This window comes from Aegilops tauschii, chromosome 2 (genome assembly GCF_002575655.3).
Source record: "Aegilops tauschii subsp. strangulata cultivar AL8/78 chromosome 2, Aet v6.0, whole genome shotgun sequence".
In the NCBI taxonomy this organism is placed as follows: Eukaryota; Viridiplantae; Streptophyta; class Magnoliopsida; order Poales; family Poaceae; genus Aegilops; species Aegilops tauschii.
Genome location: NC_053036.3, coordinates 109,082,322 through 109,095,551, shown reverse-complemented (window position 1 = coordinate 109,095,551; position 13,230 = coordinate 109,082,322).

The window sequence follows — 13,230 nt, the reverse complement described above, 5'->3', positions numbered from 1 at the left end:
ATAGATTCACACATTTTGCTTCGTATGTAGTTATTTGTTGGAATTTTTAGAAAGACTTACATTTGGGAACGGATGAAGTATATGTTAAGCCATTATCAAGCTGGTCAATAATGCCTGCAGGGAACAAGTTTTTGACGATCGATCGATCATGCATGGATCATGCATGCGCGCGGCGTGACGTGGGTGCGCGCGAGTAGCCAGCAGTAGAGTACTACTCCAACGGCACAAGTGTTCATGCACCCAACTGCATGCACCGCAGAGCTGGATCGCACGAGCCTCTGGCTCCATCTCTGCCAAAGAGAAGAGAAAACTAGTGTACTATTTCGACAGGAACCTTCCAAGAAGCTTCTTGCATGCACTTGCATCTTATCACCAGTGCATGCATATATCCGTACGGAACCAAATCAGGCAGCTTGTGAGCGCCGCTTTTAGGGTACGTACGTGTCATCTGGTAATCAACCTCTTTTTGTTTATTTCTGCTCGCTGGGTCGTGTGTCTTTGCCGGTGCACTTTTATACATGCTGAAGCTCCTTTCGGGACACAGACGACAGATAGGAACGTGAAAAAAGAGGCTGTCCCGACTCCGGGCGAAGCAAAGAAAAGTGATCCACCCAGATGGGTCTGTTTTAGTTTTCTGTGGGTGGGGACAGCTGGTTTTCGTACGTTGGCAATGATTGTATTAGATAGGCACCGTGTACCTTTACAAAACACGTACAGCATATACGAGTCGGTGTTAGACTGGCCTGCTTAATTTGATTGAGCACTTCTCTGCAAAAAAAAAAAGATCGAGCACTTTTTATACAAGTGCAGTACGTACTAATAGTATACTAAAGAGGTAATAGCATCAGGTACCCTAACTTGCACAGAATGTGATGATCCAAACTTGCAAAACTTGACTCCACCATACCCCAACTTGCACCTCATGTGATGATTTAGTCCCGAGCCAATGAGAACTGGACAACTGGCAGCCAGGTGGCTGGACCGGTCAGCGCAGGTACTTTTGCAGAAAACCCCCTATTGTTTCCTTTAATCAACCCGCAGTATAGCACACCTGAATTAAATCTGTCGGAATCGAGTCCACGTTCGGTCCAGCTCCAGCTCCAGTCGTTCCCCATCTGCTCCCTACCCCCCTCAGCTCCAGCAGCAGCTTCTCCACGCCGCCAGCAAGCTCGCCGCCGCCGTCCAGCTCACCGCCGCCCTCCAGCTCGCCCCCATGGTATCTTGGAGTGAAGGATCCAGCTCGTCGTCCGACGGCTACTCTGTGACAAGTGAGGTTAGTTATTGACTATGCCTCTGGCAGTTAGGGATTGAGCAAAAATGGGGAAGGGGGTATGTTCTTGAGTAGCAAAATTTCAGCATAGATGATGCAGTAGTTAGGTATTCGATGCCTGCCTCTTTGCTGACTAGAATATGTTGTACACAATGTTGTAGGCTCCTGCTCCTGCCACCATTTTCTGCTCTGAGTGGACAGGCCTTGCTCCAGATCTTGCAGCTAGATGTGAACACACCATTGTGTGTGTGAGAAGTTTGTGTCCTTTGAATCAGTTGATAGTGGAAGGAGGTATCTTGCTTGTGCACAAAAGGTTAGTAGATCTACCAAACTTGCAATGTGTCATCTTACTGTGATCTGTATAAGAGTGTGCCATGTAACTGTGGAGGAGTGCATTTTCAGTTAAGAGCATCTAGTTTGTGAACTTAACTGAATCTTTGAGTTAACAACATCTTGTTTGTGAACTTAACTAAATTTAAATGAACTAACTGAACTCAACTGAATTTAAATGGAATAACAGAACTTAACTGAATTTGAATGAAATAGCTGAACTTATCAGAATTTAAATTCAGTTAAGTCAACTTAACTGAATTCAAATGAACGAACTAAACTTAACTGGATTTAAATTCAGTTAAGTGAACTTAACTGAATTTAAATGAATTTTAACTGAATCAATACTGCTCCAAGCTTTTTCATTTATCTAAAGTTGTTTTCTATCTTATTTGGTAGGAAATACCTAAATGCAACTTTGTGGAGTGGATGGACCCTGAATGGCCTGCCACTCTGAAGATGAGTTTAGCCAGGGTTTGGGGCATGTATGATAATGAGAACAAGTTAAGGATCAGGGAGAATTTATATCTTGGTGAAGAAAATCTTAGGGTTGTGAGAGAGAAGGAGAAGATGGAAAAAAGATCTGAGGTTTTTTAAACTAGATTTTGCTAAGATGGTGGCTGACAAGGAGCAGGCAATTACTGAGTTGGGCAATGCAAGAATTGTTGTTTCTGACCTAAAGCAAGAGCTTGAGAAGAAGAAGCTGTCTGATAAATCTAGCACTAGCATCCATCAGGTTGTGAGGGTTAAGGCAGAGAAAGAGAGGGATGAGATGAAGCAACAGATGGACAAGATGAAGGAAGAGATGGACAAAGTGGTGTCATAGAGGGATGAGCTGAAGAAGGAGAAGAAGAAACTAGAGTACATGATTGGTGATTTGTTCAGGCACAAGGAGGAGACCAAGAGCAAGATAAGGAGGGTGAAGGAGATCTTAGATGAATTTGAGTAATTCATTGAAGGGGGTCTATTAATTAGTTGTACTGAATTTGTTGGTGTAATACCAGTATTATGTAATGCACTGAATTTGTATGACTGCTTTTAGTTAACTAAATCTGTATGACTGCTTTTAGTGTTACTAGTTATCTGAATGTCTCCAGATAAGTGCAATTTTTACAGTGTCAATTAACTTCGTTTGTAGTTAACTGAAGTTCAGTTACCTGAAGATTTAGTTAACTGAATTTAAATGAGATATTTTCAGTTAACTACAAATTGAGTTATCTGAATCTTCAGTTAACGGAATTTAAATGAGCTATCTTCAGTTAAATACAAATTGAGTTATCTGAAGATTGAGTTAACTGAATTTAAACGAGAAATCTTCAGTTAACTACAAATTGAGTTATCTGAATCTTCAGTTAACTTAATTTAAATCAGATATCTTCAGTTAACTACAATTTTAGTTAACTGAATCTTCAGTTAACTGGATTTAAATGAGTTATATTCAGTTAACAAAAACTCAGTGCACTGAGGTTTTATGAATTTAAATGTTAACTGCCAATTGAATATCTACTACTTGTATACAGAATTGCAAAATAGTACCACATATAGCCTAACATAAACTAACCAAAATATAATCGCTGTTGTTGCTTATGTGCTCTGCTTATATAGAGCACACCTAACATAAACTAACCAAAATATAATCATTGTTGTTGCTCAGTTAACTGAATTCTTTCAGTTAACTAAACTCTTTCAGTTAACCTATTCTGGTGCAATACAACATATAGGCCTACAGAAGTTTTGCATCATAAGTGGAACACCATGGCAACATAGTACCAGATTACAACAACAATGGAAATAAAACAGCACTGTAACACGGCATTGTAACTGAATTTTTGACAGTGTTAAAAGTTAACTTAACAGAACATTTGTAACAGCAGCAGCACCAGCAAATCAAAGCAACATAACAATATAGGCATTGCAAAGCAGCATGACAATATAGGCATTGCAAAGGAGCATAACTATATAGATAGCATCCATGATAACAACTTAAGTGCCTAACCATTGCAGCAAAGTTCAGACAATATAGCAGCAGTGCAACCATAGCATTCCACATTACAATTAACTTCTGTGCTCTGCTTATATAGAGCACACCTACCTTGACTAAGCCAAAATATCAATAACTTATATGCTGAAATTTTGCTAGTCAGCATACCTAACTACTACTGCATCATCTTCTTGTTCAACATGTCCAGCATCTTCAGTTCTTCATGTGCTTCAGGCGCTTCGAGCGGCGCACCTCCCCTCCAAATGGCCTCTTCTTCGTCTTCTCCGGCTCCTGTGCGGCCGCCGCCACCTTCTCCTCTTCTGTGTCAGCCACCACCTCCTGATTGACGATGTCAGGCACATTTGGGAGCACCTCGACGTCAATCGGGAGGTCTCTGTCGCCCTCCCTAGCGTTGTGGACTGGTGCGAGCATTTGGATCTCGTCCTCCTCCTCCTCTTCTTCGTCGTCTGATAGGACAACGACCGACACCTCGACATCGTCACACGAGGCATACGAGTCAGAGGAGTCCGAATCCCCTCTGCAGCCCGAGTCGTTGTCGGAGTCCACCTTGCAGTACTCCGAGTCGGATGACAGAGAGACGTCGTCGTCGTCGACGTGGACGAGGGGCGCAGGCAGGGCCAGAACCACATCGTGGACGCGCTGTATCCTCGACCACACGCGCGTTGGATCCGGCTGCGGCTGCGGCGTGGTGGCGGACCTGTACATCCACCAACGCGCGCGCTGCCTCGGATCGTCGGAGCGCGTCTCCGCCATTGCGAAGCGGTGGATGTTGGCCGAAGGGGTACCTGGGCCGTCCACGAGAGCACGCCTCTTCTCGTCATCGGTCATCGCGTCGATGTGGCCACGCGCGTGGTTCCTAAGCATGTCGACGCTGGGGAACCACCGGCCCATCTCCTGGAGCTCCGCGCGCGTGACCTCGTCGTCGCCTCCCAGCTCGTCGACCATCGCCTGCCATGCAGGGTGGTTGTCCATGGCGTCGGCGGCGGCGTCGAGATGGCCGGCGAGGGTTTTCTTGTGGTGGAGTGGGAGGTGGGGAGCGTAGATCCCGAGGCGTCGTGAAACGGAAGTGGTGAGTGGGGGCGGTGGGTGGTGGGTGGTGGCCTCTTAATAGGAGTGGAAGAGCGAACGACACCGCTCTGATTAGCACGTACAATTTATATTAGTATAACAACTGTGACAATGATTATCTACCAAGATCACTAGTACTAGCTGATACGTCTCCAACGTATCTATAATTTTTTATTGTTCCATGCTATATTATATTCTGTTTTGGACATTATTGGGCTTTATTATACACTTCTATATTATTTTTGGGACTAACCTATTAACCGGAGGCCCAGCCCAGAATTGCTGTTTTTTGCCTATTTTAGAGTTTCGCAGAAAAAGAATATCAAACAGAGTCCAAACGGAATGAAACCTTCGGGAACGTGATTTTTGGAACGAACGTGATCCACAGGACTTGGACCCTACGTCAAGAAAGCTATCAAGAAGGCACGAGGTAGGGGGACGCGCCTACCCCCTGGGTGCGCCCTCCACCCTCGTGGGGCCCACGTTGCTCCACCGACGTACTTCTTCCTCCTATATATACCTACGTACCCCCAAACTACCATATACGGAGCCAAAAACCTAATTCCACCGCCGCAACCTTCTGTACCCGTGAGATCCCATCTTGGGGCCTTTTCCGGAGCTCCGCCGGAGGGGGCATCGATCACGGAGGGCTTCTATATCAACACCATAGCCTCTCCGATGATGTGTGAGTAGTTTACCTCAGACCTTCGGGTCCATAGTTATTAGCTAGATGGCTTCTTCTCTCTTTTTGGATCTCAATACAATGTTCTCCCCCTCTCTTGTGGAGATCTATTCGATGTAATCTTCTTTTGCGGTGTGTTTGTTGAGACCGATGAATTCTGGGTTTATGATCAAGTTTATCTATGAACAATATTTGAATCTTCTCTGAATTCTTTTATGTATGATTGGTTATCTTTGCAAGTCTCTTCGAATTATCAGTTTGGTTTGGCCTACTAGATTGATCTTTCTTGCAATGGGAGAAGTGCTTAGCTTTGGGTTCAATCTTGCGGTGTCCTTTCCCAGTGACAGTAGGGGCGGCACGGCACGTATTGTATTGTTGCCATCGAGGATAACAAGATGGGGTTTATATCATATTGCATGAGTTTATCCCTCTACATCATGTCATCTTACTTAAAGCGTTACTCTGTTCTTTTGAACTTAATACTCTAGATGCATGCTGGATAGCGGTCGATGTGTGGAGTAATAGTAGTAGATGCAGGCAGGAGTCGGTCTACTTGTCGCGGACGTGATGCCTATATACATGATCATCCCTAGATATTCTCATAACTATGCTCAATTCTGTCAATTGCTCAACAGTAATTTGTTTACCCACCGTAATACTTATGCTCTCGAGAGAAGCCACTAGTGAAACCTATGGCCCCCGGGTTTATTTTCCATCATATTAATCTTCCAACACATAGCTATTTTCATTGCCTTTTATTTTACTTTGCATCTTTATTATAAAAATACCAAAAATATTATCTTATCATATCTATCAGATCTCACTTTCGTAAGTGACCGTGAAGGGATTGACAACCCCTTTATTACATTGGTTGCGAGGATTTTTTTGTTTGTGTAGGTGCGAGGGACTCGTGCGTGGCCTCCTACTGGATTGATACCTTAGTTCTCAAAAACTGAGGGAAATACTTACGCTGCTTTACTGCATCACCCTTTCCTCTTCAAGGGAAAACCAACGCAGCGCTCAAGAGGTAGCAAGAAGGATTTCTGGCGCCGTTGCCGGGGAGTCTACGCAAAAGTCAACATACCAAGTACCCATCACAAACCCTTATCTCCCGCATTACATTATTTGCCATTTGCCTCTCGTTTTCCTCTCCCCCACTCTACCCTTGCCGTTTTATTCGGCCTCTCTTTTCCGTTCGCCTCTTTTTCGCTTGCTTCTTGTTTGCTCGTGTGTTGGATTGCTTGCTTGTCATGATGGCTCAAGATAATACCAAATTTTGTGACTTTACCAATACCAACAACAATGATTTCCTTAGCACTCCGATTGCTCCTCTTACCGATACTGAATCTTGTGAAATTAATGCTGCTTTGTTGAATCTTGTCATGAAAGATCAATTCGCCGGCCTTCCTAGTGAAGATGCCGCTACCCATCTAAATAGCTTCATTGATTTGTGTGATATGCAAAAGAAGAAAGATGTGGACAATGATATTGTTAAATTAAAGCTATTTCCTTTTTCGCTTAGAGATCGTGCTAAAGCTATTCAGTTAACAACAACAGTATTCACTCCAAAACTTTTTAAAGCTTTTTTCAGTACAAACCAGCAAAATTCAGTTGACACAACAAGATTTAGCAAAATTCAGTGAACAGCAACATTCAGATATGTTGCAACATTCAGATATCTTCCAACATTCAGTTAACTCCTAATTATAATATTTTATTACAAAAAGGGCATTGTATGCCATGGTTTGCCATCCAAAAATTAGGCAATGTATGCCACATTTTGCCATCAAAAAAGAGGCAATGTATGCCACAGTTTGACATAACAAAAAAGGCCAGTTTATGAGTTACATAAGTATAGGCCTTATCAAAAAATGGTGGCTAAGAACTGCCACTAGATCAGGTAGCAGGAAAATCATCAGGAGGAGCATTTAGGTCAGGAATATGACTGGCAATGTCATCTCCAAACATCAGCCACCATGCCCTCTCACCTGCTTGGCCTCCTATTCCTCTCCCTGCATCTGAATTTTCTCCTCTCCATGCATGCACATTACTGCCTCTGTTGGGGAACGTAGTAATTTCAAAAAAAATCCTACGCACACGCAAGATCATGGTGATGCATAGCAACGAGAGGGGAGAGTGTTGTCCACGCACCCTCGTACACTGAAAGCGGAAGCGTTAGTACAACGCGGTTGATGTAGTCGTACGTCTTCACGATCCGACCGATCCAAGGACCGAACACACGGCACCTCCGAGTTCAGCACACGTTCAACTCGATGACGTCCAGCGAGCTCTGATCCAGTAGAGCTTCGCCGGAGAGTTTCGTCAGCACGACGGCGTGATGACGGTGATGATGATGCTACCGACGCAGGGCTTCGCCTAAGCACCGCTACGATATTATCGAGGTGGATTATGGTGGAGGGGGGCACCGCACACGACTAAGAGATCAAGAGATCAATTGTTGTGTCCATGGGGTGCCCCCCTCCTCCCTATATAAAGGAGTGGAGGAGGAGGAGGAGGAGGCCGGCCTCCCTAGGCGCGCCCCATGAGGAGTCCTACTCCCACCGGGAGTAGGACTCCCCCCTTCCAAGTAGGAGTAGGAGAAGGAAAGGAAGGGAGAGAGGAAGAGAAGGAAAAAGGGGGGCACCGCCCCCCTCCTTGTCCAATTCGAACTAGAAGGGGAGGGGCGTGCGGCTGCTCTGGCCGCCCCTCCTCTTCTCCCACTAGGGCCCATGAGGCCCAATTAACTCCCCGGGGGGGTTCCGGTAACCCCCCGGTACTCCGGTATATGTCCGAAATCTCCCGGAACCCTTCCGTTGTCCAAACATAGTCGTCCAATATATCGATCTTTACGTCTCGATCATTTCGAGACTCCACGTCATGTCCGTGATTATATCCAGGACTCTGAACTACCTTCGATACATCAAAACACAAAAACTCATAATACCGATTGTCACCGAACTTTAAGCGTGCGGACCCTACAGGTTCGAGAACTATGTAGACATGACCGAGACACGTCTCCGGTCAATAACCAATAGCGGAACCTGGATGCTCATATTGGCTCCTACATATTCTACGAAGATCTTTATCGGTCAAACCGCATAACAATATACGTTGTTCCCTTTGTCATCGGTATGTTACTTGCCCGAGATTCGATCGTCGGTATCTCAATACCTAGTTCAATCTCGTTACGAGCAAGCCTCTTTACTCGTTCCGTAATGCATCATCCCGCAACTAACTCATTAATTACAATGCTTGCAAGGCTTATAGTGATGTGCATCTCTAATGATGTGATCCCGTTAATTAAATGACAACTCATGTCTATGTTTAGGAAACTTAACCATCTTTGATTCAACGAGCTAGTCAAGTAGAGGCATACTAGTGACACTCAGTTTGTCTATGTATCCACACATGTATTATGTTTCCGGTTAATACAATTCTAGCATGAATAATAAACATTTATCATGATATAAGGAAATAAATAATAACTTTATCATTGCCTCTAGGGCATATTTCCTTCAGTCTCCCACTTGCACTAGAGTCAATAACCTAGATTACACAGTAATGTTCCTAACACCCATGGAGTCTTGGTGTTGATCATGTTTTGCTCATGGAAGAGGCTTAGTCAATGGGTCTGCAACATTCAGATCCGTATGTATCTTGCAAATCTCTATGTCTCCCACCTAGACTTGATCCCGGATGGAGTTGAAGCGTCTCTTGATGTGCTTGGTTCTCTTGTGAAATCTGGGTTCCTTTTCCAAGGCAATTGCACCAGTATTGTCACAAAAGATTTTCATTAGACCCGATGCACTAGGTATGACACCTAGATCGGATATGAACTCCTTCATCCAGACTCCTTCATTTGCTGATTCCGAAGCAGCTATGTATTTCGCTTCACATGTAGATCCCGCCACGACGCTTTGTGTAGAACTGCTCCAACTGACAGCTCCACCGGTCAATATAAACACGTATCTGGTTTGCGATTTAGAATCGTCCGGATCAATGTCAAAGCTTGCATCGACGTAACCATTTATGACGAGCTCTTTGTCACCTCCATAAACGAGAAACATATCCTTAGTCCTTTTCAGGTATTTCAGGATGTTCTTGACCGCTGTCCAGTGATCCACTCCTGGATTACTTTGGTACCTCCCTGCTAAACTAATAGCAAGGCACACATCAGGTCTGGTACACAGCATTGCATACATGATAGAGCCTATGGCTGAAGCATAGGGAACATCTTTCATTTTCTCTCTATCTTCTGCAGTGGTCGGGCATTGAGTCTTACTCAACTTCACACCTTGTAACACAGGCAAGAAACCTTTCTTTGCCTGATCCATTTTGAACTTCGTCAAAACTTTGTCAAGGTATGTGCTTTGTGAAAGTCCAATTAAGCGTCTTGATCTATCTCTATAGATCTTGATGCCTAATATATAAGCAGCTTCACCGAGGTCTTTCATTGAAAAACTCTTATTCAAGTATCCTTTTATGCTATCCAGAAATTCTATATCATTTCCAATCAACAATATGTCATCCACATATAAGATTAGAAATGCTACAGAGCTCCCACTCACTTTATTGTAAATACATGCTTCTCCAAAAGTCTGTATAAAACCATATGTTTGATCACACTATCAAAACGTTTATTCCAACTCCGAGAGGCTTGCACCAGTCCATAAATGGATCACTGGAGCGTGCACACTTTGTTAGCACCCTTTGGATCGATAAAACCTTCAGGTTGCATCATATACAACTCTTCTTCCAGAAATCCATTCAGGAATGCAGTCTTTACATCCATTTTCCAAATTTCATAATCATAAAATGCGGCAATTGCTAACATGATTCGGACGGACTTAAGCATCGCTACGGGTGAGAAGGTCTCATCGTAGTCAACTCCTTGAACTTGTCGAAAACCTTTCGCAACAAGTCGAGCTTTATAGACAGTAACATTACCATCAACGTCTGTCTTCTTCTTGAAGATCCATTTATTCTCGATGGCTTGCCGATCATCGGGCAAGTCAACCAAAGTCCATACTTTGTTCTCATACATGGATCCCATCTCAGATTTCATGGCCTCAAGCCATTTTGTGGAATCTGGGCTCATCATCGCTTCCTCATAGTTCGTAGGTTCATCATGGTCTAGTAACATGACTTCCAGAACAGGATTACCGTACCACTCTGGTGCGGATCTTACTCTGGTTGACCTACGAGGTTCGGTAGTAACTTGATCTGAAGCTTCATGATCATCATCATTAGCTTCCTCACTAATTGGTGTAGGTGTCACAGGAACCGGTTTCTGTGATGAACTACTTTCCATTAAGGGAGTAGGTACAATTACTTCATCAAGTTCTACTTTCCTCCCACTCACTTCTTTCAAGATAAACTCCTCTAGAAAGGATCCATTCTTAGCAACGAAAGTCTTGCCTTCGGATCTGTGATAGAAGGTGTACCCAACTGTTTCTTTTGGGTATCCTATGAAGACACATTTCTCCGATTTGGGTTCGAGCTTATCAGGTTGAAGTTTTTTCACATAAGCATCGCAGCCCCAAACTTTAAGAAACGACAACTTTGGTTTCTTGCCAAACCACAGTTCATAAGGAGTCATCTCAACGGATTTAGATGGTGCCCTATTTAACGTGAATGCAGCCGTCTCTAAAGCATAACCCCAAAACGATAGCGGTAAATCAGTAAGAGACATCATAGGTCGCACCATATCTAGTAAAGTACGATTACGACGTTCGGACTAACCATTTCTCTGTGGTGTTCCGGGTGGCGTGAGTTGCGAAACTATTCCGCATTGTTTCAAATGAAGACTAAACTCGTAACTCAAATATTCTCCTCCACGATCAGATCGTAGAAACTTTATTTTCTTGTTATGATGATTTTCCACTTCACCCTCAAATTCTTTGAACTTTTCAAAAGTTTCAGACTTATGTTTCATCAAGTAGATATACCCATATCTACTCAAATGATCTGTGAAGGTGAGAAAATAACGATACCCGCCGCGAGCCTCAACATTCATCGGACCACATACATCAGTATGTATGATCTCCAACAAATCTGTTGCTCGCTCCATTCTTCCGGAGAACGGCGTTTTAGTCATCTTGCCCATGAGGCATGGTTCGCAAGTACCAAGTGATTCATAATCAAGTGATTCCAAAAGTCCATCAGAATGGAGTTTTTCATGCGCTTTACACCAATATGACCCAAACGGCAGTGCCACAAATAAGTTGCACTATCATTATCAACTCTGCATCTTTTAGCTTCAATACTATGAATATGTGTATCTCCACTATCGAGATTTAAAAAGAATAGACCACTCTTCAAGGGTGCATGACCCTAAAAGATATTACTCATATAAATAGAACAACCATTATTCTCTGATTTAAATGAATAACCCTCTCGCATCAAACAAGATCCAGATATAATGTTCATGCTCAACGCTGGCACCAAATAACAATTATATAGGTCTAAAACTAATCCCGAAGGTAGATGTAGAGGTAGCGTGCCGACTGCGATCACATCGACTTTGGAACCATTTCCCACGCGCATCGTCACCTCATCGTTAGCCAATCTTCGCTTAATCCGTAGTCCCTGTTTCGAGTTGCAAATATTAGCAACAGAACCAGTATCAAATACCCAGGCACTACTGTGTGAATTAATAAGGTACACATCAATAACATGTATATCACATATACCTTTGTTCACCTTGCCATCCTTCTTATCCGCCAAATACTTGGGGCAGTTCCGCTTCCAGTGACCAGTCTGTTTGCAGTAGAAGCACTCAGTCTCAGGCATAGGTCCAGACTTGGGTTTCTTCTCCTGAACAGCAACTTGCTTGCCATTCTTCTTGAAGTTCCGCTTCTTCTTCCCTTTGCCCTTTTTCTTAACACTAGTGGTCTTGTTGAACACCAACACTTGATGCTCCTTCTTGATTTCTACCTCCGCAGCTTTTAGCATTGCGAAGAGCTCGGAAATTGTCTTATCCATCCCTTGCATGTTATAGTTCGTCACGAAGCTCTTGTAGCTTGGTGGTAGTGATTGAAGAATTCTGTCAATAACACTATCATCCGGAAGATTAACTCCCAGTTGAATCAAGTGATTGTTATACCCAGACATTCTGAGTATATGATCACTGACAGAACTATTCTCCTCCATCTTGCAGCTGTAGAACTTATTGGAGACTTCATATCTCTCAATCCGGGCATTTGCTTGAAATATTAACTTTAACTCCTGGAACATCTCATATGCTCCATGACGTTCAAAACGTCGTTGAAGTCCCGGTTCTAAGCCGTAAAGCATGGCACACTGAACTATTGAGTAGTCATCAGCTTTCCTTTGCCAGATGTTGATAACATCTGGTTCAGCTCCTGCAGCAGGTTTGGCACCTAGCGGTGCTTCCAGGACGTAATTCTTCTGATCAGCAATGAGGATAATCCTCAAGTTACGGACCCAGTTCGTGTAATTGCTACCATCATCTTTCAACTTTGCTTTCTCAAGAAACGCATTAAAATTCAACGGAACAACAACACGGGCCATCTATCTACAACAACATAGACATGCAAAATACTATCAGGTACTAAGTTCATGATAAATTAAAGTTCAGTTAATCAAAATATTAAAGAACTCCCACTTAGATAGACATCCCTCTAATCATCTAAGTGATCACATGATCCATATCAACTAAACCATGTCCGATCATCACGTGAGATGGAGTAGTTTTCAATGGTGAACATCACTATGTTGATCATATCTACTATATGATTCACGCTCGACCTTTCGGTCTCAGTGTTCCGAGGCCGTATCTGCATATGCTAGGCTCGTCAAGTTTAACACGACTATTCTGCATGTGCAAAACTGGCTTGCACCCGTTGTATGTGAACA